We start from the raw sequence: 19,262 nt of genomic DNA, 5'->3' as shown, positions 1-19,262 counted from the left end.
TTTCTGAAGATCTAAATCTGGTCAGGAAGTAAGGTTCCCAAGATAGACATTTTGGAAAAGATTTCTTCTAACAAAAATGTATTCTGCAAAGCAAAATAGAGTGGTACCTCTACTTAAGAACTTCATTCGTTCCGTGACCAGGTTCTTAAGTAGAAAGGTTTGTAAGTAGAAGCAATTTTTCCCATAGGAATCAATGTAAAAGCAAATAATGCATGTGATTGGGGAAACCACAGTGAGGGCAGGAGAAACATGTGAGAAACCCAAGGTTAAAACAAATCTAAAATTAGTCTAAAACCCCAATTATTAAAGAACAGTCACTCACATTCATTCGTTTACACTCATATACATGCTGCTCAAAAAAAATAAAGGGAACACTCAAAGAACCCATCCTAGATCCGAATGAATGAAATATTCTCATTGAATACTTTGTTCTGTACAAAGTTGAATGTGCATAAGAGCATGTGAAATTGATTGTCAATCAGTGTTTATTTATTTATTATTTATTTATTTATTGGATTTATATGCCGCCCCTCTCCGAAGACTCGGGGCGGCTAACAGCAATCATAAAACAGTGTACAATAATAATCCAATACTAAAAACGAATTAAAAACCCCTTAATATAAAAAACCAAACATACATACAAACATACCATGCATAAAATTGTAAAGGCCTAGGGGGAAAAGGAATCTTAATTCCCCCATGCCTAGCGGCAGAGGTGGGTTTTAAGTAGCTTACGAAAAACAAGGAGGGTGGGGGCAATTCTAATCTCTGGGGGGAATTGGTTCCAGAGGCCCGGAGCCGCCACAGAGAAGGATCTTCTCCTGGGTCCCACCAAGCGGCATTGTTTAGTTGACGGGACCCGGAGAAGACCCACTCTGTGGGACCTAACTGGTCGCTGGGATTCGTGCTGCAGAAGGCGGTCCCAGAGATAATCTGGTCCGGTGCCATGAAGGGCTTTATAGATCATAACCAACACTTTGAATTGTGACCGGAAACTGATCGGCAACCAATGCAGACTGCGGAGTGTTGGTGTAACATGGGCATACCTTGGGAAGCCCATGATTGCTCTCGCAGCTGCATTCTGCACAATCTGAAGTTTCCAAACACTTTTCAAAGGTAGCCCCATGTAGAGAGCTTCCTAAGTGGTCAGTTTGATTTCACAGAAGTTTGATTTACTTAGAGTTTATATTGTGTGATTTAAGTGTTCCCTTTATTTTTTTTTGAGCAGTATATATATGGCTACAGCAGAATACCAGTGCTTAATGGCCCCCAAGCCTGCTGGCACAGATGAGTTTTTAAAGCCTTACAAAAGGCCAGGAGGGTGTGGGCAGTATGAATCTCTGGAGGGAGTTGATTCCAAAGGGCCGGGGCTGCCACAGAGAAGGCTCTTTCCCTAGGCCCCGCCAGGCAGCATTGCCTAGCTGACGGGACCTGGAGAAGGCCAACTCTGTGGGACCTGACCAGTCACTGGGATTCATGAGGCAGGAGACGGTCATTTTACTAACAAACACACACACAAACATACTATGCATAAATTGTACATGCCCGGGGGAGGTGTTTCAGTTCCCCCATGCCTGACGACAAAGGTGGGTTTTAAGGAGTTTACAGAAGGCAAGGAGAGTAGGGGCAGTTCTAATCTCTGGGGGGAGTTGGTTCCAGAGAGTCGGGGCCGCCACAGAGAAGGCTCTGGTCCTAAGCCACATAGGGTTTCCTTCTGTTGCCAAAGCATTGAAACCTCCAGCTACAAAGAAAGAAAAAGACTTTCGGATGAACACAACTGTGAAGCTAATCCTCTTTCATTCCAGGGAACGCAGCCAAGTTCCTAAGTATCTTCCGTCTGCTCAGCTTCCTGTCCTAATGTTCAACCACACGGGGACGTATCGATTGGAAAGGAGGAAGACGCCTGCAATGCACACATAGAAACCGACTAACCTTTGGTCAGGACAGAAATACAGTCGTGCCTCTACCTAAGAACGTCTCTACTTGCAAACTTTTCTAGATAAGAACACCGGGTGTTCAAGATTTTTTTTGTCTCTTCTCAAAAACCATTTTCCATTTACAAACCCGAGCGTTTGAAACTGTAACCGTAAAAGGCAGGGAGAAGCCTCTGTGGGGCCTCTCTAGGAATCTCCTGGGAGGAAACAGGGCTGGAAAAGGTGGGGAGAAGCCTCCATGGTGCCTCTCTAGGAATCTCCCAAGGAGGAAACAGGGCCGGAAAAGGCGGGGAGAAGCCTCCGTGGGGCCTCTCTAGGAATCTCCTGGGAGGAAACAGGGCCGGAAAAGGCGAGGAGAAGCCTCTGTGGGGCCTCTCTAGGAATCTCCTGGGAGGAAACAGGGCCGGAAAAGGCAGGGAGAAGCCTCTGTGGGGCCTCTCTAGGAATCTCCTGGGAGGAAACAGGGCTGGAAAAGGTGGGGAGAAGCCTCCGTGGTGCCTCTCTAGGAATCTCCCAAGAGGAAACAGGGCCAGAAAAGGCAGGGAGAAGCCTCCGTGGGGCCTCTCTAGGAATCTCCTGCTTTTACATTGATTCCAATGGGAAAAATTGCTTCTTCCTACAAACTTTTCTACTTAAGCACCTGGTCACGGAGCGAATTAAGTTCATAAAGTAGAGGTACCACTGTAGCGGGAAGGAAAGAAGAAGAGTGGGTGCAGAAGCAACCTTCGCTTGGCTTCAAAGCAACCTCTAAAGAAAGAAAAGCCAACTACCTCAGCTATTCCTGCCCAGACATATTTACTTAGCAAAGCTGAGTAACCTTAAAATAAGTTTTCCCAAGGCAGATAAGCATTGATAGATTATATATGGGCACCAGGGTTTGTTTTTTTCTTCAAAAGCATATAACACAGGTGCAAGATAAGCAGCAAGTTAATTAGCAGATTATTAAAAACACTTCCCTCCTGAACCTTATTTAACCCTTTAACCTATTTAAACGTTTCGATCATGTCCCCCCTTTCCCTTCGGTCCTCCAGATCAGGGATCTCCAACCTTGGGCGCTTTAAGCCTGGCGGACTTCAACTCCCAGAATTCTGGGCTGGGGAATTCTGGGAGTTGAAGTCCTCCAGGCTTAAAGCGCCCAAGGTTGGGGACCCCTGCTCCAGATGATACAGATTGAGTTCATGAAGTCTTTCCTGATCAGTTTGATGCTTAAGACCTTCCACCATTTTTGTCGCCCGTCTTTGGACCCATTCAGTTTTATCCATCTCTTTTTGTAGGTGAGATCTTCCCTTCTTGGGAATGTAATAAAGTTAAAAAAATTTGGAAGCAAATACAAATGGAAGTGAGTAAAATTACAAATGGCAACTGGAAAATAACCAAGGAAGCAGCATTATTGATTAAAAACAGTGAAGTAAAAAAATATGAAGAAATCAAAACTGCAGCGATAGAAAGCGCCCAGGCAACTATAGTGCTTGGGTGGAAAGATGATAATAAATGGACGATTAAAAAATTGGTGCAGGTACATGGTGGACCACATTCACTATGAAATTATGGAAATTAGATTACATAACTATAATGAAGAGAAATTAGCAGCAACAATGAGGCAGTGGGAGAAGGTCAAAAATTATTTTATTTATTTATTTATTTATTTATTTATTTATTTATTTATTTATTTATTTATTTATTTATTTATTTATTTATTTATTTATTTATTTATTTATTTATTTATTTATTTATTTATTTATTTATTTATTTATTTATTTATTTATTTATTTATTTATTTATTTATTTATTACTTAGATTTGTATGCCGCCCCTCTCCGAAGCCTCGGGGCGGCTCACAACACGTGGAAACAAATCATAAATAATTTGACAAATTTAAAATATTTAAAGATTTAAAACAGACCCCATATACTAACAGACATACACACAAGCATACCATATACAAATTAAACATGCCCAGGGGGAGATGTTTCAGTTCCCCCATGCCTGACGGCAAAGGTGGGTTTTAAGGAGTTTACGGAAGGCAGGAAGAGTAGGGGCAGTTCTAATCTCTGGGGGGAGTTGGTTCCAGAGGGCCGGTGCCGCCACAGAGAAGGCTCTTCCCCTGGGGCCCGCCAACCGACATTGTTTAGTTGACGGAACCCGGAGAAGGCCCACTCTGTGGGACCTAATCGGTCGCTGGGATTCGTGCGGCAGGAGGCGGTCTCGGAGATATTCTGGTCCAGTGCCATGAAGGGCTTTAAAGGTCATAACCAACACTTTGAATTGTGACCGGAAACTGATCGGCAGCCAATGCAGACTGCGTATATATTAACAATATCAGCAAGCGATGCACATGTAAAAAATAAAATCCAATCACTTTACAACGAATGAACAATGTAATCCAGAGACGAAGCCAATGAAGGACACAGAATTGAATCGTCCCTGGTGAAGGGAATTTTTATTTTCTTGTTTGGCGATGGTACACTTTTTTATGTTTTTGCTTCTTGCAAAAAAAATTTTTTAAAATCAATAAAAATTATATTATTTTAAAAAAAGAGAGAGAGAGAGATCTTCCCTTCTTAAGTCTTAAAAGTTGCCAGTGTCAGACACCCCTGTCCCAAACGAAGTTCCTGCCTGCACTTTTATCCCACTTGATTGACTACAAACCAGGTCTCAGCTACTTTCGGCAAGATTATTTATTTATTTTATTTATTTATTATTTGGATTTGTATGCCGCCCCTCTCCGAAGACTCGGGGCGGCTCACAAGTGAAAAAAACCAATCCAATACATAATCCAATTAATTAAAATATTTCAAAAATTTAAAAAACCCCTATACTAACATACACACACACAAGCATACCATGTATAAATTCAACGTGCCCAAGGGGAGATGTTTAGTTTCCCCATGCCTGACGGCAAAGGTGGGTTTTGAGGAGTTTACGGAAGGCAGGAAGAGTAGGGGCAGTTCTGATCTCCGGGGGGAGTTGGTTCCAGAGAGTCGGTGCCGCCACACAGAAGGCTCTCCCCCTGGGGCCCGCCAACCGACATTGTTTAGTTGACGGGACCCGGAGGAGGCCCACTCTGTGGGACCTAATCGGTCGCTGGGATTCGTGCGGCAAGATTAACTTCTCTTCTTGTCCAATCTGCTTTTTTCTTGTTGTCGTATGCAAAGCAATGAGATTAACAGGCGAAAGTGGCCCAAGATGAGCTAAACTCAAATCCTCCCATTAACATCATGTGCAGCTTTTAGTCTAGCCAGCTAACCCGCTGCTCGGTTTCTTTTCCTGCCTAATCTCGACGGAGATACCGTAATATGGGACTGCACGTCCTGCTTTCGGTTCTCGTAGAATGAAAGGAGGTGCCAGACAGCCAAAGGCTGGCAAGTTTCAAGGTACAACTGTTCTATTTTGGTGCTATCGGGCTGGTGGGTTGGTTGCATTCATGCATACAGACAAGCTGTCCAGATAGAGAACAAGGACAAAGCCCAGATTAAGTGCCCCTCATCCCACAGATTGTAAAATATATGGGTAGTCCTCAATGTAGGGCCAAATAATAATAATAATATTTGCTGTGTTGTATTGACATAATAATAATACTTATTGTTATTGTTATTGTTGTTGTTGTTGTTGTTGTTATTATTATTATTATTATTATTATTATTATTATTATTATTATTATTATTATTATTATTATAAACATAGAAACATAGAAGTCTGACAGCAGAAAAAGACCTCATGGTCCATCTAGTCTGCCCTTATACTATTTTCTGTATTTTATCTTAGGATGGATCTATGTTTATCCCAGGCATGTTTACATTCAGTTCCTGTGGATTTATCTACCACGTCTGCTGGAAGTTTGTTCCAAGGATCTACTATTCTTTCAGTCAAATAATATTTTCTCATGTTGCTTTTGATCTTTCCCCCAACTAACTTCAAATTGTGTCCCCTTCTTCTTGTGTTCACTTTCCTATTAAAAACACTTCCCTCCTGGACCTTATTTAACCCTTTAACATATTTAAATGTTTCGATCATGCCCCCCTTTTCCTTCTATCCTCCAGACTAGACAGATTGAGTTCATGAAGTCTTTCCTGACACGTTTTATGCTCAAGACCTTCCACCATTCTTGTAGCCCGTCTTTGGACCCGTTCAATTTTGTCAATATCTTTTTGTAGGTGAGGTCTCCAGAACTGAACACAGTATTCCAAATGTGGTCTCACCAGCACTCTATATAGCAGGATCATAATCTCCCTCTTCCTGCTTGTTATACCTCTAGCTATGCAGCCAAGCATCCTACTTGTTTTCCCTACCGCCTGACTGCCCTGTTCACCCATTTTGAGACTGTCAGACTCAGATATCACTACCCCTAAATCCTTTTCTTCTGAAATTTTTGCTAACACAGAACTGCCAATACAATACTCAGATTGAGGATTCCTTTTCCCCAAGTGCATTATTTTACATTTGGAAACATTAAGCTGCAGTTTCCATTGCTTTGACCATTTATCTAGTAAAGCTAAATCATTTACCATATTATTATTATTATTATTATTATTATTATTATTATTATTATTATTATTATTATTATTATGTCAATACAACACAGCAAACAAGATCACTATGCTGGATTTCGTATTTCATCACCAGTCGGGCACTTCCCAAGCACCTAGGACTGCGTGATGTAGCGGCGAATTATGTTTGCCGATCCCAGTAAAGCGGCCTTTTGCAATTGACAGATGGAGATTTTGTCAATTCCAATGGTTTTCAAATGTCCGCTGAGATCCTTTGGCACCACGCCCAGTGTGCCAAATACCACTGGGACCACTTTCACTGGCTTATGCCAGAGTCGTTGCAGCTCGATTTTTAGATCTTCGTATTTCATTAATTTCTCTAGCTGCTTCTGCTCCTCTTAAAAACCTGGCTTTGCCGGCAGGCCTGGTGGCCATTAGATTTGACTGGGATGCTTGATATGGTATGAATGTACTGATAATATTTAAGGGTTGTTTAAACTATTGTTGTAAATTAATTATTTTTGGTACTGTTTTTATTATTTTATTGTTGTAAGCCGCCCTGAGCCCTTCGGCAGTGGGCAGCATACAAATTTAATTAAATAAATGAAATACAAATAATACCAACCCGCCTTCCATTGAGGACCTGTATACTGCACGACTCAAAAAGTGGGCCATGAAAATATTTACAGATATTTACACATCCCGGACACAAATTGCTTCAACTCCTACTGTCAAAACAACAAGCATTGCACGCTGGAACTACATTGTCAAATAATTCACTAAGACTGTATTGCTATTATTCTTCTTATTGTTACTAGTAGCTATCTCCACCCATTTATTACTATAACCCTGTTGCCTGTGTCTTTCAATTTATGTTGTTTTTATTCCTTTCCCAGTATGATTTGATAGCTTATTAGTAACCTTGACTATTACTATGTGTTGTATCTTTTTATTCTTGAGGAATGTATTTTATTTTTCCTTTTATGTACACTGAATTCGTTCCGTGACCAGGTTCTTAAGTAGAAAAGTTTGTAAGTAGAAGCAATTTTTCCCATAGGAATCAATGTAAAAGCAAATAATGCATGCAAACCCATTAGGAAAGAAATACAAGCTTGGAATTTGGGTGGGAGGAGGAGGGGGAGGAAGAGGAGGAGGACAGTCGCTGTCCAGAGCGAAGGGAGCGTTTCTTTTCTCTGGGTGCTGGCAGCGGTTTATTCCCTCTCCAAGCGTCCAGAGAAAGGAAAATGCTTTGTTCGCTCTGGACTGCCAAAGCCTCCTTAAGCGCCACCAAAAGGCTCCTCTGGCAGCCCAGAAAAGTCCGAGATGGCCGGGATTAAAGGAGAAATGGCAGGATACTGGCCTGGTCTTTGTGCCGCTCTCAAATTTCCTGGGAAACTTTTCCGGGGTCGGGTTCTTAAGGAGAAATTGTTTCTTAAGAAGAGGCAAAAAAATATTGAACACCCAGTTCTTATCTAGAAAAGTTCTTAAGTAGAGGCATTCTTCAGTAGAGGTATCACTGTACACCAAAGACAAATTCTGGGCAAATTTTCCAAGCATATCCAAGCAATTCCAATAAAGAATTATATTCTATACAGTCTTGGAGTCAATTGGGGTCCTATGTCAAGCCCTATCTGTGTCTCTACCCCCCATGCACAGCCTTGACCTTTGAAGCTCTGCACAATAAGGAATTCTTTTCTATGCCCAAATTGTCTTCCTTTTCCTTCTCTCAATATAACTAGAATGTGAAAGCAGCTGAGTCAGATGCAGAGCAGGGAAAATATGGAGAGAGGTTTAAAATCCCCTTTGATGGAAATCCCAAACCATGTTAAAACCAAAATCCCAAACCACGTTTTGCCAAAAAACCAAAAAACTTGCCTTTAACCAAAGATTAAACAAACAAACCAAAATTCTGTTTGAGAGCCAGTTTGGTGTAGTAGTTAAAGCAATAATAAAATACAAACTGGGAGACCCCGTGAGTTCTAGTTTTAGCCACAAAGTCAGCTGAGTGATCATGATCAAGCCGGCCACTTTCTCTTAGCCCTATGAAGGAGGCAACGGCAAACCTCGTCTAAAACTAAAAAAACCCCCAAAAAACCAAATACAACCCACAACATGTCCAGGCAAGTCTCCGAGAATCGGATGTGATAAAAGGGAAGAACAAAAACTAACAAGCAACAAAAAATAATGCATTTAGACCAAGGTTTTTAGACTTTTGGATCAAGCATGGATTTGAGGATCAACCTCTTAATTCTTACGTTGCCCTTCACCCCCCACTTCCTATTTGCTTTTGTGTTTTACATTTTATCTAAGCATAGCCCATAAAACCATCTGCTACAACGTCCTTCCTTTCAACGACTACTTCAGCTTCAACCACAACAACACATGAGCACACAACAGGTACAAACTCAAAGTAAACCGTTCAAAACTCGACTGCAGGAAATACAATTTTAGTAACCGAGTAGTTGATGCATGGAACTCATTACCAGACTCTGTAGTATTATCACCTAACCCAGTGTTTTTCAACCAGTGTGCCGTGGCACACTAGTGTGCCACGAGACACGGTCAGGTGTGCCGCGAAGCTCAGAGAGAGAAAGAAAGCAAGAGAGAAAGAAAAGCAAGAGAGAGAGAGAGAAAGAAAGCAAGAGAGAGAGAGAAAGAGTGAACGAGCGAGAGAGAAAGAACAAGAGAGAAAGCAAGAGAGAGAAAGAGAACAAGAAAAAGAAAGCAAGAGAGAAAGAGAGAGCTAGAGAGAGAGAGAAAGCAAGAGAGAGAAAGAAAAAGAGGGAGGGAAGGAGAGAGTGAAAGACATGGAGGGAGGGACGGGGGGAGAGAGAAAGAGCAAAAAAGAGAGGAAGGAAGAGAAAGAAAGGGATGGAGAGAGAGAGAAAGGGAAAAAGAGGGAGGGAGAGACAAATAGAGCGAAAGGGAGGAAGAGAGAGAGAATTTTTTTGTCCAAACTTTTTTTAGCAGCGCCCCCCCCCCCTCCCCGCTCAATGTGCCCCAGGGTTTCGTAAATGTAAAAAATGTGCCACGGCTCAAGAAAGGTTGAAAATCACTGACCTAACCCCCAAAACTTTACCCTTAGACTATCCACTGTTGACCTCTCCTGATTCCTAAGAGGTCAGTAAGGGGTGTGCATAAGTGCACCAGCGTGCCTTCCGTCCCCTGTCCTAACCATGTATATGAATATTATCATATCTTTGTATACCACCAATACATACTTGACAAAACAAACAAACAAATAAAATAATAAAACCTTTAAATTTATTTTCTCCATATCAATGTTTGCAGGAGAACTTGTCTGTGACCCCCCCTTTTTTTAAAAAAAAATCACACTGCAGATCAGTTTGAATTCCGGTAGCCCCATTAAGGTGGACTTAAGCACCCCCAGGTCACATTTTTATATATTTCATAAACAGTGATACCTCGTCTTACAAACGCCTTGTCATACAAACTTTTCGAGATACAAACCCGGGGTTTAAGATTTTTTTGCCTCTTCTTACAAACTATTTTCACCTTACAAACCCACCACTGCCGCTTGGATGCCCTGCCTCCGGACTTCCGTTGCCAGCAAAGCACCTGTTTTTGCGCTGCTGGGATTCCCCTGAGGCTCCCCTCCATGGGAAACCCCACCTCCGGACTTCCGTGTTTTTGTGATGCTGCAGGGGAATCCCAGCAGGTGAATCCCAGCAGCGCAAAACGGGCACTTCGCTGGCAACGGAAGTCTGGAGGTGGGGTTTCCCAGGGAGGGGAGCCTCAGGGAAATCCCAGCAGCACAGAAACGGGCGCTCCGGCTGGCAAAGGGGGTGAATTTTGGGCTTGCACGCATTAATATCTTTTCCATTGATTCCTATGGGAAACACTGTTTCATCTTACAAACTTTTCACCTTAAGAACCTCATCCCAGAACCAATTAAGTTTGTAAGATGAGGTATCACTGTATCTGTTTCCCGACATTAAATAGAATACTGTATACATTTGCCTACTCGAAGGATACTGAGTTTCACTTCTTTTATGAAAGAAGCAAACAAACACAATGATCTTGGAAAGTGAGAGGGTCGCCTCTTTCGCCTCGCAAATCCAGCACTTTTGCAGCTATGTCAACTTGTGCAGCTGATAAGAGAACGAAAAATGCACGTTTTTGCCTCTTGACAGGGAAAACGCCCCGACAGGGAAAAAAGGCCGAATACACCAAGTGAGTAAGATCTGCAGACGCTTTAACTCAGGTTAAAACTTTGTGCTTGGAAATTCCCTGCTCCTAAAAGAATCAGAAGGCCTCAAGAAAGGAAGGGAACGGGACCTATTGATAGCAAAAGGACTTAGACTTAGATTGCTGCTCCACAGTGGTTTGCAGCCTTCTCTAAACGGGTTGCAGAGGTCCTCAAACTTGGCAACTTTAAGACTTGTGGACTTCAACTCCCAGAATTCTCCAGCCCTAGGCATTTGTTTGTTTGTTTTTGTTTGTTTATTTATAAATAAATAAATGAATGAATCAATGAATCAATCAATCAATAATATGCTGCCCATTCCAGGTGGCTAGAGTTGAAATCCACCAGTGTTAAAGTTGTCAAGTTTGAAGACCCCTGACCCTGGGCCCTCCTTTCACCGACTTCGGAAAGATGGAAAGCTGAGTCAACCTGGAGCCTCGTGAGATTCCAACTCCTGGCAGTGAGTTTACACCGCGCTACTGCATTATAACCGTTTGCACCAATACCAGATCCCAGCACAAACGTAACCCGGGAGATCGGCTGGCAAAGAGGGCTTGAAAGGCCGGATCAACTGCGATCCACTCCGCGCCCATTGGTTAGGTTGCAAGCGGTCGCCCTGCCCTGGGCGCAATTTCCAAGTGGCTCTCTAGAAAGATTCATTTGGAAGGGGAGGGGGGAATAAAAGCTTCCAAAGCGGAACTTTGCCAAAGCCTTGCCCCAATCCTACACACCCGTCTTCCTCGGGCGCCAACCGCGCCAAAACTCACCCAAAGTCGAGCGAACCTGTTGGCGACTTCTTGGGCTCGTTTTTCAAAGAGCCGGCGGGCGCCGCGCCCGAGCGCCCCGAGCGCAGGATCCCGGGCTCCACTGGCACCGACCGTCGCTCGGGAGCCCCGGCAGGGAAGGCAGGCTGCTCATCTTCCCACTCGGGGCCCTCCTGGGCTTGCGACGACCCGTTGCGCCACCTTCCCGTCTCCTCCGGCGGCGGGCGCGCCCTCTCCAAGCTCCAACCCCGACGCGGGTGGGTGTGTTTCGGGTGCGCACAGCACGCAAACCACCCTTCCCTCCTCCTCCTCTTCCTCCTCCCCCAAAAGGGCATCTACTCGGTCCCTCCCCGAAAAGGGCAGCATCAATCCCCCCCCTCCCCGCCTCTTCGACGCGACGTTCCCACGGGGTCCCGTGCGCTTCTCTTCGCCCGGCCCGGCTGCTGCGCGCACAGAGGCAGGCAAGCAAAGCGCCCGGCTCTCTAGACCGCCGTTCGAGCTGAGCCGGCCAGGCTCCCGGGCTTCGTGGCCGGCGTGGAGGCTCCAGCCCGGCTGGTGCCCCACACGGCCAGGGAGATCGGAGATCGGAGCGCCCTCCAGCCTGGATGCAAGCGCCCGGCTGTCGTTCGGCCCTGGACTGTTGTGCTACGGTCTCCGCAGCGGCTCTTCCCTCTCTCCCGCTTTCTTTCTTTCTTTCTTTCCCTCCTTCCCTCCTTCCTTTCCTTTTCTTTCTCCTTCCTTCCTTCCTTTCCAACCTGCTGAAAAAAAACATGATAATCTTTCCTTCCTTCTTTCCTTCCCCCTCCCTTTCCTTCCTTCCTTCCTTCCTTCCTTCCTTCCTTTCCAACCTGCTGAAAAAATCATGACAATCTTCCTTTCCTTTCTTTTATCTTCCTTTTCTTTCCTTCCCTTCTTCTTCCCTCCTTTCCTTTCTTTTATCTTCCTTTTCTTCCTTTCCCTTCTTATTTCCTCTTTTTCCTTTCCTTTCCCTTCTCTTCCCTTCCCTTCCCTTTTTTTTTCTGGCTTCCGTACGCTTCCCATTCGCCAGAGCCAGCCCCGGATGTTGAGCGAAGGCGGCGCCCGGGAAGCCTCGGCCATCGCCTGCCTGGGTGCCGCGACTGGGTCTGGACGGGCCGCCCATTACAACGACGCCCCGTCCATGCTCCGTGTCCACAGTCTCGGTGGGGCAGCATAGCAACCCGGAGCACCCTCGCTTTTGGCCCGGAGACCCCTCGCCAGCAAGAGCCGGGACTTCGCCGAAGTTGCCAACTTTGGAGCGTGTAAGTGTTTCCCAACCTTGGCAACTTGAAGATATTTGGACTTCAACTCCCAGAATTCCCCAGCCAGCGAATGCTGGCTGGGGGATTCTGGGAGTTGAAGTCCAGATATCTTCAAGTTGCCAAGGTTGGGAAGCACTGCTGTAGAAGCGCCGCTTGAGCTCGGCGCGTTTCTTTTACGTTCCTTTAAAACCCCCGAGATTTAAAAAATTTGGAGCGTGCCGAGACTACAGATGCTGGCTTTTTATCGGTAGTCCTCCACTAACAATCGTAGCAAGAAAGGTCGTAAAATCGGGCAAATGTTTGGGTTACTCATATGTTGTGAGCCGCCAGGAGTCCACGGAGAGGGGAGGTATACAAGTCCAATTAATACATAAATAAAATCAATAAAGCCCACGTGGCAGCTGCCTTTCTTGGCTCCAGAAATTTTGGGGCACCGGGGTTAAGTGATTGACTGCAGTTGTTAAGGGAGTAACAAAAGTTTTTAAGTGAATCTGGCTTGGCATTGACCCATTGTTTCTTGCAAGGTCATAAAAGGTGGCCACATTTATAGATATGTACAGAATAGAAATAGAAGAAATAAGGATGGGATGGGATGGGATGGAATAGAATTTGGCCAAGTGTGATTGGACACACAAGGAATTTGTCTTTGGTGCAGACATTCGTCAAGAATCATAAGGTACAATACTTAATGATAGTCTGGGTACAAATAAGCAATCAAATCATAAGAGCACTGTACAAAGAGTGCAGAGAAGATGATTAGGGGACTGGAGGCTAAAACATATGAAGAACAGTTGCAGAAACTGGGCATGTCCAGTTTAATGAAAAGAAGGACCAGGGGAGACATGATAGCAGTGTTCCAATACCTTAGGGGTTGCCACAAAGAAGAGGGAGACAACCTATTCTCCAAAGCACCTGTGGGTAGAACAAGAAGCAATAGGTGGAAACTAAACAAGGAGAGAAGCAACGTAGAACTAAGGAGACATTTCCTGACAGTTAGAACAATTAATCAGTGGAACAGCTTGCCTCCAGAAGTTGTGAATGCTCCATCACTGGAAGTTTTTAAGACATGTTGATTAACCATCTGCCTGAAGTGGTGTAGGGTTTCCTGCCTAAGCAGGGGGTTGGACTAGAAGACCTCTAAAGTCCCTTCCAACTCTGTTGTTGTTGTTGTTGTTGTTGTTGTTGTTGTTGTTGTTAAACTAAAAATATAAATAACTGAATCCAAAATCCAAAACACAACAGCCCGATTAAAAGCTGGGCAGGACTGGACCAGGAGGGTGGGAAGGTGGGTTCTGTTGCCAATTGATCAACTATCTCCACTTTGATAACTTCCCAATTAGAGAGAGAAGCTAATTGGCAGAACCCATTGTTACATACCCACATGCATGGAAATAACAGCAAACCTCAGCTGGAGGAAGAGGGTGATCTAGAACAGGGGTCTCCAACCTTGGCAACTTTAAGACTTGTGGACTTCAACTCCACTGCTGGCTGATGAATTCTTCTTCTTCTTCTTCTTCTTCTTCTTCTTCTTCTTCTTCTTCTTCTTCTTCTTCTTCTTCTTCTTCTTCCTCCTCTTCTTCCTCCTCTTCCTCTTCTTCTTCTTCTTCCTCTTCTTCTTCCTCTTCTTCTTCCTCTTCCTCTTCTTCTTCTTCTTCTTCTTCCTCTTCTTCTTCCTCTTCCTCTTCTTCTCTCATCATCATCATCAACAACTCACACAAGCAGCCTTTGTTGGCCTCATCTTGAATTTGTAGATCCCTACACCCCCTGCACCCCAAAAGCAGGAGATTGCCTACCTCATTTGTGACAAATGGGAAAAACAATGGTTTCTTGAAAGCCTCCAGTGATCAAGTCCCACAGTTTCATCTCCTGCATGTCCCCAAGGATCACTGCCACCATCACAAATCCATGTCACTTGCTTATTTTGATCATGTGATCACCGTCATAAGTGTGAAAAACAAGCCTAAATCAGTTGTTTTTGTTTTCAGTGTCATTCAAACTCTAAACAGTGACCAAACATGGTTATAAATTGAGGACCATATCTGTAATCTGCCAGGCTTAATGGGATGATCCAGTTTAGACAACAAACTGAGCCATAATAGGCTTGTTTGGTTTTCTCGGAGCTGTTGTGACTTGTAAATCTTTTTTTTAATAGGATGAGAGTTGTGTAAACATAGCTGTTGACTTCAGAGCGAAAGAGCCTGTGAGGTCCTGATATTGGGGTGTAGGATGAAGCCTGAAGAGAGGTAGTTCAAGTTCAAGTTTTAGAAAGTTTCCTAGCCCCATAAATGCTTGGAAAATTTGCCCAGAAATTCCCCATCACGTACTATTTCCTAACGCAGAATTTCCAGGAAGTATTTGCTGGAAAAACTAAAATCTATAGATATTTTTGCATTGTGGGGATATCTGAAAATGGGACGGCTATGCTGTTCAAAGAAATATTGATGTACTTGCTTGTTTATTTACTACTTTGTAAATCTATGCAGTGACAGAAGTATCTTGAGCAGATTGTGTCTTGAAACTACTTATTACTAGTGGTCTTTGGAAGTATGTTAAATAGCTAAGTAAATAAACTTGATAGGGAATTAAAACGTTGGCAGGAAAATGGAGAAGCCACTTTATTTACTGTTGTGGTTAGCTCTGGCCCAGCTCCTGCCCCAAGGACTGTGGATGTGGGGTAGACATCCACATGCTGCAGGCCTGTTTTGCCCCCGGTGGAATCTGATGATGAAGGCTCCTCTGACCAAGAAGACATGAGTGACAGGGAGGAGGAGAGTGTGGCAGACAGCTCAGAAGGAGATCAATTATCTAGCTCCTCCTTGGATTCAGAACAAGAGTTAATGATACAGCCACGCATGCGGAGAGCGATGCATAGGCAGCAACAACTGAGAGATTATTATCAAAGAAAATGAGGCCACCTGTGGTTGGGTGGGGCTGTGGTCATTAGTGAGGCTGCTATAAAGAGCAGCCTGTGGGTTTGGCCATTGTGGAGGATTATCTGATCGTTGTGTTTCATGCCTGCCTTGCTGACTTTGACCTTTGTGTGCTGATTTTTCCCCACTTTGAAACTAAACCAGAGCAAAGTGTGTTTCACTTTGTGAAAGAAGAAGGACTGTGAATTGCCTAAGTATCACAGAACTGATAAGGGACTTGTACAAATTACCAGTTTGTTTGGAGACGAGTGCTCTTTGCTATACCAAAAGAGGGCTTGGTTTAAGTGAATTTTCATTATAAAGAACATTGTTTTGAATTTTCAAATGTGTGTGTGTCTGAAATTTGTACCTGTGAATTTTTGGGAGGATTCTACCAGAGAGCCCGACAGAACAATTTACTAAGGTAGAAGAACTAATGTTTGAATTATGCCATCAATACAAACTACCTTCCTTAGCATTAAAAGTCTCCATGTGTATTGTATACGGTGAGATTTAGGTCACGCGTCCAATGAGATTACAATGTGTGTGAGATCATTGTAACTGGAATAGAATTGGCTAGGGGTTTTTAAATATATATATAGGATATATTTTTGGAACGCATTAAGGTAGATTCAGTTTTATTTGTCAACACAGCTTTCTAGCCAGGCATTATTTATTTATCAAAATCGATGACATAACAGTATACATCTAGCTAGCTCGACCCACTGTGGCTATTAGCAAACTTAGTTTAATGTCACGTGTGAATTGCGTTGCTGGAGGAGTCATCTCTAGGGCAAAGTTTGGCCTCTGAAACTATGCCTCTTCCTTTCCAGCAGGCACATCCCAATCAGGGCAATAGGCCAAGAAGACTCAACAAAATTAAGAAGAAAAAAGGCCTGGAAAAATCTCTCTATCCTGCTAGAAGATGATAACTTCCGGGGCAAACAAATTACCATCTTTTCCCAAAAATAAGACTGGGTCTTATATTATTTTTTGCTCCAAAACCAAAATATGCATTAGGGCTTATGGTTAGGTCTTATTTTGGGGAAAATATGGTACTACAGTGGTACCTCTACTTATGAACTTAATTCGTTCCGTGACCAGGTTCTTAAGTAGAAAGGTTTGCAAGAAGAAGCAATTTTTCCCATAGGAATCAATGTAAAAGCAAATAATGCGTGCGATTGGGGAAACCACAGGGAGGGTGGAGGCCCTGTTTCCTCCCAGGAGATTCCTAGAGAGGCCCCCCAGAGGCTTCTCCCCACCTTTTCTGGCCCTGTTTCCTCCACTTGCAACAGAATACGCTACACACCTAGAGTTACAATCCTAGGTTTAGAAAGCTTAGAACTACGTCGCTTTAAACACGACCTAAGCATAGCCCATAAAATCATCTGCTACAATGTCCTTCCTGTCGATGACTACTTCAGCTTCCATCACAACAACACTCGAGCACACAACAGATACAAACTTAAGTAAACAACTCCAAATTTGACTGCAGGAAATATGACTTTAGTAACTGAGTAGTTGATGCATGGAACTCACTAACTGACTCTGTAGTATCATCACCTAACTGCCAAAAATTTTCCCTTAGATATCCACTGTTGACCTCTCCCGATTCCTAAGAGGTCAGTAAGGGGCGTGCATAAGTGCACCAGTGTGCCTTCTGTCCCCTGTCCTAATGTGCAGTCAGGCGATAGGGAAAGCAAGTAGGATGCTTGGCTGCATAGCTAGAGGTATAACAAGCAGGAAGAGGGAGATTATGATCCCGCTATATAGAGCGCTGGTGAGACCACATTTGGAATACTGTGTTCAGTTCTGGAGACCTCACCTACAAAAAGATATTGACAAAATTGAACGGGTCCAAAGACAGGCTACAAGAATGGTGGAAGGTCTTAAGCATAAAACGTATCAGGAAAGACTTCATGAACTCCATCTGTATAGTCTGGAGGACAGAAGGAAAAGAGGGGACATGATCGAAACATTTAAATATGTCAAAGGGTTAAATAAGGTCCAGGAGGGAAGTGTTTTTAATAGGAAAGTGAACACAAGAACAAGGGGACACAATCTGAAGTTAGTTGGGGGAAAGATCAAAAGCAACATGAGAAAATATTATTTTATTGAAAGAGTAGTAGATCCTTGGAAGAAACTTCCAGCAGACGTGGTAGATAAATCCACAGTAACTGAATTTAAACATGCCTGGGATAAACATATCCATCCTAAAATAAAATACAGAAAATAGTATAAGGGCAGACTAGATGGACCATGAGGTCTTTTTCTGCCGTCAGACTTCTACATTTCTATGTTTCTAATGTTTCTCTCTTACTAGTATCATGTATATAAACATGGTTATATCTTTGTATACCACCAATATGTACTTGACTAAATAACTAAATAACTAAGTAACTAAATAAATAACTAAATAACTAAGTAACTAAATAACTGAATAACTAAATAACTAAGTAACTAAATAAATAACTAAATAACTAAGTAACTAAGTAACTAAGTAACTGAATAACTGAATAACTAAGTAACTAAGTAACTAAATAACTAAGTAACTAAATAAATAACTAAATAACTAAGTAACTAAATAAATAACTAAATAACTAAGTAACTAAATAACTGAATAACTAAATAACTAAGTAACTAAGTAACTAAATAACTAAATAACTAAGTAACTAAATAAATAACTAAATAACTAAGTAACTAAGTAACTAAATAACTGAATAACTAAATGACTAAATGACTAAATGACTAAACTAAACTAAACTAAACTAAACTAAACTATTCTATGTCTGCAAAACTGCAATGTCACAACTTGCAGGAACTTTCCACACACACCCTTTCACAAAAGAGGCAGCTTCCTCACTTAATAAGTTTAGTTCTTTAGCATTCTCTTTTGAATTTTTTTGTTTTTCCCTTTTTCAGAAATCACTTCCTGCTTCCTCCCTAGTAACCCTCAGGTTCCACACTTTTAAAATCTAAAGTCAGGCTGCGTTTCGCAGATCTTGTGACTGGCTGAGATCTACATTTAAAAAAAAAAAAACACATTTTCCTTGCAAACATCAGATAGGAAGAGATCGCACAATGTGCCGCAGAACTATTTATAGAGCTTGGAAAGTTAGTTGCTTCTTACCACCATGCAGCCTCTTCGCTTGAAACTCTGCTGGCCGCCAGTTCCGTTGTGCCAGGGCTCTGCGCATCTAACGCCTGCCTGTGAAGACGGCTGAAAAGAATAAAAATGAAAAAAATAAAAATGAAAGAAAAGGCTGTGGGGGTTTGGGGATTTTGACTATTCATGCTTCTGAGCACGGCACTTTCTGCTCATCTTTGCATAAGTCTCTTTTTGTGGCTAGAGCATGTGATCCAATTTGCTAAGTTGCTATGCAACCATCCGTCCTCTTTGGCTTGGATCTAACAGAATTGGTCAGGCAGAAGTCATGGTCATTCATGCCTAGAAGATTTGAAGTGGGGCTGGAATTCCGGAAGAGGAAAGGAAAGAAGGAAGGGAGGAAGGAAGGGAAAAGGAAAGGAAAAGAAAGAAAAAGGAGAGAAAAGGAGGAAAGGTTGTCATGGTTTTTTTCAGCAGGTTGGAAAGAAAAGAAGGAAGGAAGGAAAGAAGGAAGGAAGGAAGGAAGGGAAAAGGAAAGGAAAGGAAAAGAAAGGAAAAGGAAATGGAGAGAAAAGG

At 43.0% G+C, this 19,262-nt stretch overlaps 1 protein-coding gene across 2 annotated transcripts in view; it reads right to left on the bottom strand.

Moving 5' to 3' along the window:
• Positions 1-18,928, bottom strand: part of PLEKHA2 (pleckstrin homology domain containing A2) — a 102,989-nt gene extending 84,061 nt beyond the window's left edge. Inside the window, exon 1 of one of the 2 annotated variants that reach the window (XM_070765375.1) lies at positions 18,711-18,928. The gene's annotated coding sequence lies outside the window, so the exon portion shown is untranslated. Of the gene's footprint in view, positions 1-11,394; positions 11,636-18,710 lie in introns of those variants that run through there. The other variant, XM_070765374.1, reaches the window with a different exon arrangement.
• Positions 18,929-19,262: the final 334 nt, after the last annotated feature.

This window comes from Erythrolamprus reginae, chromosome 12 (assembly GCF_031021105.1).
Source record: "Erythrolamprus reginae isolate rEryReg1 chromosome 12, rEryReg1.hap1, whole genome shotgun sequence".
NCBI lineage: Eukaryota > Metazoa > Chordata > Lepidosauria > Squamata > Dipsadidae > Erythrolamprus > Erythrolamprus reginae.
This window is presented reverse-complemented; position numbering and strand designations above follow the sequence as displayed.